This window comes from Mauremys mutica, chromosome 21 (genome assembly GCF_020497125.1).
Source record: "Mauremys mutica isolate MM-2020 ecotype Southern chromosome 21, ASM2049712v1, whole genome shotgun sequence".
Taxonomy (NCBI): domain Eukaryota; kingdom Metazoa; phylum Chordata; order Testudines; family Geoemydidae; genus Mauremys; species Mauremys mutica.
In genome coordinates this window covers 21,014,127-21,026,566 of record NC_059092.1, presented here as the reverse complement: position 1 = coordinate 21,026,566, position 12,440 = coordinate 21,014,127, and positions in this window count along the sequence as shown.

Below are 12,440 nucleotides of genomic sequence, written 5' to 3'. Positions count from 1 at the left end.
CACAGTCCGTGCCCGTCTCTGCTCCTCCGTGGCCTTCTCGCCAGTCCTCGGTTGCTTCGCACGTGAGCAGCAGTGGACATATCCGGGCTGAACCCCAAGGACAGGTCCAAGGACCGCAACAGTGGGGCTTTTGGGTCCCTTGGGCCCACCACGAGGCTCAAGGACTCCCTTTCCCTCCGCGACCCGCGGTCTCGGAGCGTAGAGTACCCGAAGCCACGGTGAGCAGGCCTCCCCCATCACCACCGGCGGAGGCCCCGTCGCCACCTGGCCCCGCAGAGCATCCAGGGTCCGAGGCGGCGTCCCACCACCTGGTAGAGCCAGCTCCAGAACCGGTGGTCCAAGGTCTGTCCTCATCATCCTCGCCGGATGAGGCGGTGGCGGGGGCTTCTACAGCAGACCCCCCTCCCATTGACTTGCGGGCCCACCAAGACCTTCTACGCCGGGTGGCAAAGGCTATCGACCTCCCCGTGGCGGAGGTCCCAGAAGATGAGGACCCAGTGACCAATGTCATTGGAGCTGAGGCCCCGCTGCTGGTGGCTCTGCCCTTCATCCGCACCATACAGAGGAATGCCACCACCATCTGGCAGTCACCGGCGTCCGTCCCTCCCACCGCGCGTGGTGTGGAGCGCAAGTACTCGGTCCCGCCCACCGGATACGAGTACCTCTATACGCACCTGACGCCGGACTCCCTCGTGGTGCAGTCCGTAAATGACCGGGAGAGGCACGGGCAGCCCGCCCCGGCGCCAAAATCCAAAGACGCACGCCGCATGGATCTGTTGGGCCGGAAGGTCTATTCGGCGGGTGGCCTCCAGCTCCGGATTGCCAACCAGATGGCCCTTCTCGCTCGCTACACCTTCGACATTTTGGTGTCCCTGGCAAAATTCTCGGAGCTGGTCCCAACAGCCTCACGCCAGGAGTTTTCGGCCCTCCTGGAAGAAGGCAGGAAAGCATCTCGGTCCTCCATCCAGGCCGCTCTGGACTCGGCGGACTCAGGAGCCAGAACCCTGGCCTCTGGGGTGACCATGAGGCGTATATCCTGGCTGCAGTCCTCCACCTTGCCGCCGGAGGTGCAATACACCCTACAAGACCTCCCGTTCGACACTCAGGGTCTGTTCTTGGAAAAAACGGACTCCAGGATCCAGACCCTTAAGGATGGTCGCATTGCCATCCGCACCTTGGGGATGCATACACCGGCTACCCAATGGAGGTTTTTCCGGCAGCAGCCTTACCGACCCTTTACCCAGGCCAGGTCACGGCCCTATAATAGTCGGCATGCTAATCTCAACCGCCGCAGACCATCGGGCAACAGGCGCAACCAGACCCAGGCCCCTTCCAAGGCCCCTCAGGGGCCCAAACAGGCCTTTTGATGGGACGCCCGAGGACGGCCCATCAGTCTCTTTCCCGGATCCTACCCCATTATTTTACAACCACCTTTCCCACTTTCTTCCGGCGTGGTCCCAAATAACATCGGACAACTGGGTACTTCGTACTATCCAGTATGGTTACCGCCTTCAGTTTGTTTCGCCCCCTCCTTCCCACCCACCTTCCCCGTCCCTCTTCAGGGACCCCTCTCACGAGCAATTCCTCCTACAAGAGGTCGAGACTCTGCTGAGCTTGGGTGCCATAGAGGAGGTGCCGCACGACATGCGGGGCAGGGGATTCTATTCCCGATATTTTCTCATCCCCAAGGCGAAAGGAGGTCTACGTCCTATACTGGACCTCCGGGAGCTCAACAGGTACCTGCTCAAGCTCAAGTTTCGCATGGTCATCCTCGGGACCATCATTCTCTCCCTGGATCCGGGAGACTGGTTTGCCGCCCTCGATATGAAGGACGCGTACTTCCATGTTGCAATTTATCCTCTCCATCGACGCTACCTGCGCTTCGTGGTCAGCAGCGCACACTACCAGTTTGCAGTGCTGCCATTCGGCCTGTCCACCGTGCCGAGGGTCTTTACCAAGTGCATGGCAGTGGTGGCCGCAGCCCTCCGCCGTCGTCGCATGCACGTCTACCCGTATCTCGACGACTGGCTGATTCGCGGGACGTCCCGGCAACTGGTAATGGACCAGATGACAGAGATACTATCCCTATTTCGGTTCCTCGGCCTTCTCATTAATGCCGAGAAGTCCACCCTCACTCCATCACAACGGGTGGAGTTCATCGGAGCGGTCCTCGACTCCAGTCTGGCCAGGGCCTGCCTCCCTCGCTCTCGGCACCAGACAATGGTCTCCATCATCTGGGACCTACGGACCTTTCCCACGACAACAGTTCGGTCCTGCCTACGCCTCCTGGGCCACATGGCGTCCTGCACATTCGTGACCACGCACGCCAGGCTCCGCCTTCGCCCGTTTCAATCTTGGCTAGCGTCGGTGTACCGCCCGCATCGCGACCCCATAGACATGGGGGTCACGGTCACGAAGCCAACCCTCGATTCGCTCAGCTGGTGGCTGGACCCAGCGGTCGTGTGTGCAGGAGTCCCGTTCCGCCCTCCTCATCCATCCGTCACCCTGACCACGGATGCCTCGGCGTTGGGATGGGGGGCTCACCTGGGCGACCTCCACACCCAGGGTCTCTGGTCGCCCCGAGAGCTCTCCCTCCACATCAATGTCCGGGAGCTGCGAGCGATCCGCTTCGCGTGTCACACCTTCCGCGCCCATCTCCAAGGGCGCTGTGTGGCTGTTTTCACGGACAACACGATGGCGATGTACTATGTGAACAAGCAGGGCGGAGCCCGCTCCTCCCTGCTTTGCACGGAGGCGATGCTCCTGTGGGACTTCTGTGTGACCCACTCTATTCACCTGGAAACGTCCTTTCTTCCAGGAGTACAGAACACGCTGGCCGACCATCTCAGCAGGTCGTTCCTCTCCCACGACTGGTCCCTTCGTCCAGATGTGGTGCACATGATTTTCCGAAGGTGGGGCTTTCCCCAGATAGACCTGTTTGCCTCGAAGGAGAACAGGAAGTGCATCCAGTTCTGTTCGTATCAGGGTCGCTCCCCAGGCTCCCTGTCGGACGCATTCCTCTGCTCCTGGACAGGTCGCCTCCTCTACGCCTTCCCTCCATTCCCGCTCATACACCGAGTGCTACTCAAGCTTCGGAGGGACAGGGCCCATGTAATACTCGTCGCTCCGGCCTGGCCGAGGCAGCACTGGTACACCCTGCTGCTCGAGCTCTCCGTTCGGGATCCCATTCCCCTTCCGTTATGGCCGGACCTCATCACACAGGACTTCAGCAGGCTCTGCCACCCGAACCTACAGTCCCTCTATCTTACAGCTTGGTACCTGAGTGGTTGACCCACGCAGAGAGGGACTGTTCGACGGCAGTGCAGCAGGTCCTACTTGAAAGCAGGAAGCCTTCCTCTCGATCCACCTACCTCGCCAAGTGGAAGCGTTTCACGCTCTGGTGCGACCAGCGCGGCCTTAATCCCTTCCTAGTCCCTATCCCTACAATCCTGGACTACCTCTGGTCCCTTAAGGAGCAAGGGCTCGCGGTCTCCTCTTTGAAAGTACATCTCGCGGCCGTGTCCGCTTTTCGCCCATCCATGGGAGGTCGATCTATCTTCTCCAACCACATGGTTTCCCGCTTCCTCAAAGGCCTGGACCGCTTGTACCCGCCGGTGCGGCGTCCTACCCCGACCTGGGATTTAAATCTCGTTCTCACCAAGCTTATGGGACCGCCCTTCGAGCCCCTGGCCACGTGCTCTCTACTCTATCTCTCCTGGAAGACAGCCTTCCTTGTCGCAATTACATCGGCAAGATGAGTTTCGGAGCTCCGTGCCCTAACGGTTAGTCCTCCATACACCGTCTTCCATGGAGACAAGGTGCAGCTTCGCCCACACCTGGCCTTCCTCCCTAAGGTGGTGTCGGCCTTCCACCTCAACCAGGAGATCTTCCTCCCGGTCTTCTTCCCGAAGCCGCACGCCTCACCTCGTGAACAACAGCTTCACACCCTGGACGTCTGTAGGGCCCTCGCCTTTTATATCGAGCGGACAAAGCCCTTCCGGTGTTCGCCCCAGCTATTTGTAGCGGTTGCCGATCACATGAAAGGTCTCCTTGCAAAGGATTTCCTCCTGGGTGACGGAATGTATCCGGACATGCTATGAGCTAGCTCGCGTGCCACCATGCCGCCTCACCGCTCACTCGACAAGAGCGCAAGCCTCGTCGGCCGCCTTCCTCGCCCATGTCCCCATCCAGGACATCTGTAGAGCGGCCACCTGGTCTTCTGTACACACCTTCGCTTCCCACTACGCGTTGGTGCAGCAAACTAGAGACGATGCAGCCTTCGGCTTCGCAGTCTTACACTCTGCCACGTCTCACTCCGACCCCACCGCCTAGGTAAGGCTTGGGAATCACCTACATGGAATGCATAGGAGCAATCACTTGAAGAAGAAGAGACGGTTACTCACCGTAGTAACTGTTGTTCTTTGAGATGTGTTGCTCCTATCCATTCCAGACCCGCCCTCCTTCCCCACTGTCGGAGTAGCCGGCAAGAAGGAACTGAGGAGCGGACGGGCCGGCTGGGGTATATAACTAGCGCCATAGCGGCGCCACTCCAGGGGGCGCCCAGCCGGCCCGCCGGAGTTGCTAGGGTAAAAATGTTCTGAAGAGCCGTGCACGCGCGGCGCGCACACCTACATGGAATGGATAGGAGCAACACATCTCGAAGAACAACAGTTACTACGGTGAGTAACCGTCTCTTCCCCAAAGACAATGAAAATAGAAGTTTCCATCCAACACATTACTGGCATGAAATACCCAATGGTGACAAAGTGGAGAGGCCATGGCTTATGTACTCAAAACCCCAGAATGCTGCATACTGTCTTTGTTGCAAACTCTTCCAGTCTAATGTTCCAGCCACATTAGGTTCTACAGGAACAAAGGACTGGAAAAATCTGGCATGCCGTGAGAAGGCAGCAAATCACCAGAGAGCATTCCATAGGTGGAAAGAGCTTGAGATGAGACTAAGGTTAAAGGCCACCATAGATTGATCAGCATCAAGAGAAGATTGCATCACAGTCTCTTTACTGGCAAAATGTTCTGAAAAGGTTCATTGCCATTGTGAGAATGCTTGCTACCCAAAACCTAGCACTGCGTGGCATTTCAGATCAGCTGTATGTGACAAACAATGGAAACTTCCTTAAAATTGTGGAGCTGATGGCTGAGTTGATGCTGTACTCCAGGAGTATCTAAGAAGAGTCACCACCCAAGAAATATACACACACCACTACCTTGGAAAAATAATTCAAAATGAGATCATACAGTTACTGGCAACAGAAGTCAAACAGAAGATTGTGGCAGATCAGAAGTCATCAAGATATTACTCTGTTATTCTGGACTGCACACCTGACATCAGTCATACAGAACAAATTACTTTAATGGTGTGTTTTGTAACAACAACAGAACCTAGTGAAAATGTCCCTGCAATGGTGACTGTCCAAGAGAATTTTCTATAATTTATTGACATTGATACTACAGGAGCTGGTATGACAAATGTGCTTCTTAAAAAGCTGGAAGATATGGGAATTGCAATAGCTGACATGAGAGGTCAGGGCTACGATAATGGTGCCAACATGAGAGGAAAGAACAGAGGAGTGCAGACACGGATCCGAGAGTTAAACCCTCGAGCTTTTTTTGTTCCATGCGGTTCTCATTCATTGAACTTGGTGGTCAGTGATGCAACATCAGCGTCTACGGAGGCTGCTGAATTTTTTAATGTAATTCAAAGCATCTATGTATTTTTCTCTGCATCAACTCATTGATGGAAAATTTTGAAGCAACATCTAGGAACATCCTCTCTGACACTGAAACCACTGAGTGCCACATGATAGGAAAGTCCAGTGGAGGCGATAAAGCCTATCAAACACCAAATTGGGAAGACAGATGATGCCATAGTTGCCATTATGGAGGATAATGCTATGACAGGAACGGTTCGTGGGAGAATAGTGGCAGAGAGAAATGGAATCACCAGAAACATACATAACTTCAAATTTCTGTGTGGCTTAGTGTTGTGGCATGACATACTGTTTGAAATAAATGTTGTAAGCAAGAGACTCCAAGGTGTTGACCTTGATATATCTGGAGCAATGGAACAGTCATACCTACAGTTTTACAGTTCAGATGAGGGATTTCAAAATGTCCTGAAGAGTGCACATAAGTTGGCAGAGGAACTTCACACTGAAGCTATTTTCCCACCCATTCAAGAATACAAGAGTCACCGAAGAAGAAGACGTTTTGATGATGAGGCATGGGATAATCCCATAAGAGACCCCAAACAACAATTAAAAGTTGAATTCTCTAACCAGGTGCTAGATTGTGCAATACAGTCAGTTGAAGAACGTTTCATGCAGCTCAAGGAACACAGCAGTATATTTGGGATGTTGTACAATATTCCAAAACTCCTCACTATACCTGAAGAAGACCTACACCAGCAATGCAGGGCACTAGAGACAGTGTTGACATGCATGATATTGATGCAAGTGACCTAGGTGATGAACTGAAAGCCCTTTCAAGATACATTTCAGCAGAATCAACTCCAAAGGCTGTTCTGGAATATATGTGCACAAATAAGATGACCACCCTCTTTCCAAATGCTTTTGTTGCTCTGCGCATACTTCTAACACTTCCTGTAACAGTTGCCAGTGGAGAACACTGCTTCTCCAAGCTGAAGTTAATAAAAACACATCTACGCTCCACAATGACACAGGAGAGGCTGGTTGGCCTTGCAACTATCTCAATAGAGCATGAGCTGGCCCAGACTGTGGATCTTCAGGAAGCGGTTCAAATCTTTGCAACCAAGAAGGCAGGGAAAGCACCACTTTGATTATTCAAACAGATCAAAATGCCAGTGTTTACTGTGCAGACAAGAAAAGTTACATTTGCTGTTCAGGCATTTGAAAGTTACATGTTACTTAAAATTTTTGAACAAGGCATTTTAAGTTGTTGGTTCTCCTTTACTGGGGTAGGTAGCAGAGCAGTACCATGAGAGGAGTAGAACGGGAAGAAGGCAGAATTGAGACCTTTCAAAGTTTTGGCCCAAGCGAGGGAGCATGGGGGCATCATTTGAGCTTCCTGCTTCAGGTGCCAAACTGTTGTGGCTGGTGCTGAGTCAGAGACACTGATAAGAGATTGTTTTGAGTAAAATATTTCACTGAATGAGGTCTCGGGCAGCACCTCAGTCGGTGACATCAGACAAAGACGCGCAGCGGAGACGAGGCTCTGCGGTGCCTGGGCCTCTGAGCACCCAGGCAGGGAAGTCCATGCTGAGAGCTGCTGTCTGTGGGAGGGGAAATAAAAAGCCCCTCTCCCCCCCACCCCCCTTTTTTGCAAATACTGATGTCAGTCCAGCGGGGTAACTGCTTTCCCCCTCTGCCACCCTCCGGCAGCGCCTCCTCCACCCCCCGGCTTAACCCTGCCTCCGCCCCCATCCCTGATTTTGCCCTTCAGCCCTATCCTAGCCCTGCCTCCAGCTGCTTGACAGCCCCCCCGGGGCTATTCCCGCCCAATTCTCAGGGTACGTCTACACTACGGGACTATTCCGAATTTGCATAAACCGGTTTTGTAAAACAGATTTTATAAAATCGAGTGCGCGCGGCCACACTAAACACATTAAATCGGTGGTATGCGTCCATGGTCCGAGGCTAGCGTATATATCCCGTAGCTATCCCATAGTTCCCGCAGCCTCCCCCGCCCCTTGGCATTTCCGGGTTGAGATCCCAGTGCCTGATGGGGCAAAAATCATTGTCGCGGGTGGTTCTGGGTACAGCCTCACCCCTCCCTCCCTGAGCAGCAGACAACCGTTTCGCGCCTTTTTTGCTTGGTGATCTGTGCAGACGCCATAGCACAGCAAGCATGGACCCTGCTCAGCTCCATACCGCAATCGTGAATGTTTTAAACACCTCGCGCACTCTCGTGCAGTCTATGGTGAACCAGGACCTTCAATCCGAGGCGAGGAGGAGGCGGATACGGCAGCGCGGTGATGACAGTGATGAGGACATGGACACAGAATTCTCTCAAACCGCGGGCCCCTGCGCTTTGGAGATCCTGATGGTAATGGGGCAGATTCTATCCATTGAACGCCGATTTTGGGCCCGGGGAAACAAGCACTGACTGGTGGGACCGCATTGTGTTGCAGGTGTGGGACGATTCCCAGTGGCTGCGAAACTTTCGCATGCGTAAGGGCACTTTCATGGAACTTTGTGACTTGCTTGCCCCTGCCCTGAAACGCCATAATACCAAGATGAGAGCAGCCCTCACAGTAGAGAAGCGAGTGGCGATAGCCCTGTGGAAGCTTGCAACGCCAGACAGCTACCGGTCAGTTGGGAATCAATTTGGAGTTGGAAAATCTACTGTGGGGGCTGCTGTGATGCAAGTAGCCAAAGCAATCACTAAGCTGCTGCTACGAAAGGTTGTGACTCTGGGAAACGTGCAGGCCATAGTGGATGGCTTTGCTGCACTGGGATTCCCTAACTGTGGTGGGGCGATAGATGGAACCCATATCCCTATCTTGGCACCGCAGCGCCAGGGCACCCAGTACGTAAACCGGAAGGGGTACTTTTCAATGGTGCTGCAAGCACTGATAGATCACAAGGGACGTTTCACAAACATCCACGTGGGATGGCCAGGGAGGGTTCATGATGCTCGCGTATTCAGAAGCACTACTCTGTTTAAACGGCTGCAGCAAGGGAATTACTTCCCAGACCAGAAAATAACAGTTGGGGATGTTGAAATGCCTGTCGTTATCCTGGGGGACCCAGCCTACCCCTTGATGCCATGGCTCATGAAGCCATACACAGGCAGCCTGGACAGTGGTCAGGAGCTGTTCAATTACAGGCTGAGCAAGTGCAGAATGGTGGTGGAATGTGCATTTGGCCGTTTAAAGGCGCGCTGGCGGACATTACTGACTCGCTCAGACCTCAGCCAAACCAATGTCCCCTATGTTATTGCTGCTTGCTGTATTCTCCACAATCTCTGTGAGAGTAAGGGGGAGACCTTTATGGCGGGGTGGGAGGCTGAGGCAAATCACCTGGCCACTGATTACGCGCAGCCAGACACCAGGGAGATTAGAAGAGCACACCAGGAAGCGGTGCGCATCAGAGAAGCTTTGAAAATGAGCTTCATCAATGGCCAGGGTACAGTGTGACTGCTGTGTTTGTTGATGAACACCCAACCCCCTTGATTGACTCATTCCCTGTAAGCAACTCCCCCTCCCCCTTGGAGTACAGCTTACTTATGCAAATAAAGTCACTCTCATTTAAAAAGCATGAATTCTTTATTGATTCATTATAAAAAGAGGGAGAGAAGTAAGGGTGTGGTTTGGGAGGCCATTAAAAAAAATTCACAGTAACGACATCCTTCTGGTTGGGCTGTCCACGGGGGTGGAGTGGGCGGGTGCACGGAGCGTCCCCCCACGCGTTCTTACACGTCTGGGTGAGGAGGATGTGGAACATGGTGAGGGTTGAGGGTGGTTATACAGGGGCTGCAGCGGCACTCTGTGATCCTGCTGCCGTTCCTGAAGCTCCACAAGACGCCGGAGCATGTCAGTTTGATCACGCAGCAGCCCCAGAGTTGCATCCCGCCACCGCTGATCTTCCTGCCGCCACCGCTGATTTTCCTGCCGGTCTTCCTGCCGCCACCTCTCATCTCGGTTGTCCCTCCTGTCCTCACGTTCATCCCTCCTGTCCTCACGTTCACTGGCCTCTTTCCTGTAATTTGATACCACGTCCTTCCACTCATTCAGATGAGCTCTTTCATTGCGTGTAACTTCCATAATATCCGAGAACATCTCATCTCGCGTCTTCTTTTTCCTCCGCCTTATCTGTGCTAGCCTTTGGGATGGAGGAGGGATGGTTGAAAAATTTGCAGCTGCATGAGGGAGATAAATATTTAGAAAGATACATTTTACAGAACAATGGTTATACTCTTTCACAGTGAACAGCACTATTCACCTAGCACATGTGATTTCCCTACAAGGTCGCATTTTTCATCTTAATAGTGAGTGCTTGCAGCTCTGGAGTTACAGATCTCACAGACACAAGTCCAGGCATCAGAATTCAGCTTGCATGCGGCCATGGTAAGTCACTGTCTTTCGGCTTCTGTAGTGATTTACCCCTCCCCCCCAACGCATGGCTAATACCACGCTAGCTCCCTGCTAATCAACAACCTTCCCACCCCCCCACCCACTGCGTGGCTGGTAGCTTGGGGAAGATCGCCGGTGACCAAACACAGAAAAGATCATCGGCATTTCACTCCTCCCCTCCCCCCGCTTCGCTACGTGCAGGACAGGTTTTTTTTAAGCTGCTGCAGTCCACGAACCCAGTAGAAAAATGGCCACCCCCCTTACTTAAATTCCTGATTTTTAACCAGGTTATCCTGAATGATATCACTTTGCTGAGGATAACAGAACAAGATAAAGAGCGGATGCTTCTTGAATGCCAGCAGTCACCGGGACCATACGCTGCTATGCTTTGCCACGCAATGATACCTGATTACTTGCTACATGCATGGCATGGTAAAGTGTCCTACCATGGTGGGCGGAACAAGGCTGCCTTGCCCAGAAACCTTCTGCAAAGGCTTCTGGAGTACCTACAGGAGCGCTTCATCGAGATGTCCCTGGAGGATTTCCTCTCAATCCCCGGACATGTTAACAAACTTTTCTAAGGGTATGGCTACACTGGCGATTTGCAGCGCTGGAAAGCCTCCACCAGCGCTGCAATTAGTAAGTGGCCACACCTGCAGGGCACTTCCAGCGCTGCAACTCCCTGGCTGCAGCGCTGGCCGTACACCTCACTCGGCATGGGGAATAAGGATTCCAGCGCTGGTGCTGCAGCGCTGGTCATCAAGTGTGGCCACACACCAGCGCTGTGATTGGCCTCCAGGGTATAAGGTGTATCCCAGAATGCTTTTATAAATTATTCTCTTTGTTTTGTTATGCAGCCTCTCTTTGTTTTGTTGTGAACGAGCTCCGATCGGAGCTCCGAACAAACAGAGCTCCTGTTTGCTGTGATCATCTGTACCTGGCTGTAAACAATCAAATGAGAGGCAGGCAGGGAGAGTGAATGAAACAGAACAGAGCCGATCGGAGCTCCGTTGAACTGCTAATCTAAAAAAACAAACACTGATCACAGCAAACAGGAGCTATCTGTACCTGGCTGTGAACGATCAAATGAGAGGCAGGCAGGGAGAGTGAATGAAACAGAATGGAGCCGATCGGAGCTCCGTTGAACTGCTAATCTAAAAAAACAAACACTGATCACAGCAAACAGGAGCTATCTGTACCTGGCTGTGAATGATCAAATGAGAGGCAGGGGAAACAGCGTTGGATGCAGGGTTCGCAAACATTTTGTGATTTTTCCAATCTCTCTCTTCTCCGCTCCCTGTCACAGTACACCACAGGGAGTGAGTGAAACAGCGGGGAGTCCGTGTTGGAGGCAGGCTGTTTGCAATTAAGAGTTAAGACTAAGGGCTCATGAACATTTTGTGATTTTTCCAATCCAGGAAGCAAACACACAGTGTTGGCTCCAAAAATCCACTCTATCTTCTCCGTTCCCTGTCACAGTACACCACCCTCCACCCCCCTCTTTTGAAAAGCACATTGTTGCACTTGAATGCTGGGATAGCTGCCCATAATGCAGCACTCCCAACAGCGCTGCTAATACTGCAAATGTGGCCACACACCAGCGTTGGTAGCTGTGAGTGTGGCCACACACCAGCGCTGCTCCTACACAGCTGGATGACCAGCGCTGCAAACTACCAGCGCTGCAAACCGTAAGTGTAGCCATACCCTAAGTAACTATACTGTCTGCGAATGCATCCCAAGTCCTCAGGGCAAATCAATCATTAAAAAAGGCTTGCTTAAAAAACAATGTTTGCTATTTGCAAAGGTACACTCACCAGAGCTCCCTTCCATGGCGTCATTGTCTGGGATAGTGGCTTGTGAGGGCTGGGAGGACGGTAATTCCGTCAGGGTGATAAAAAGCTCCTGGCTGCTGGGGCTCACGGAGTGCTGCGTGCTCTCTGCTAGGTCTTCCTCCTCTTCTTCATCTTCATCTTCCCCGTCTGCATAATCCTCAGCCATGGCAGAGATTACAACCCCCACCTCGGAATCCACGATCAGGGGTGGGGTACTTGTGGCGCAGCCCCCTAAAATTGCATGCAGCTCAGCATAGAAGCGGCATGTTTTTCGACCTGCCCCGGACCTTCCGTTTGCTTCTTTGGTTTTCTGGTAGGCTTGTCTGAGCTCCTTAACTTTCACTCTGCACTGCACTGAGTCCCTGCTGTGGCCTTTATCCGTCATAGCCTTAGAAATTCTTTCAAATACTTTTTCATTTCGTCTTTTGGAACGCAGTTCTGTTAGCACTGAATCCTCTCCCCAGATAGCGATCAGATCCAGTACCTCCCGTGCAGTCCATGCTGGGGCTCTTTTACGATTCTCAGGAGACTGCATT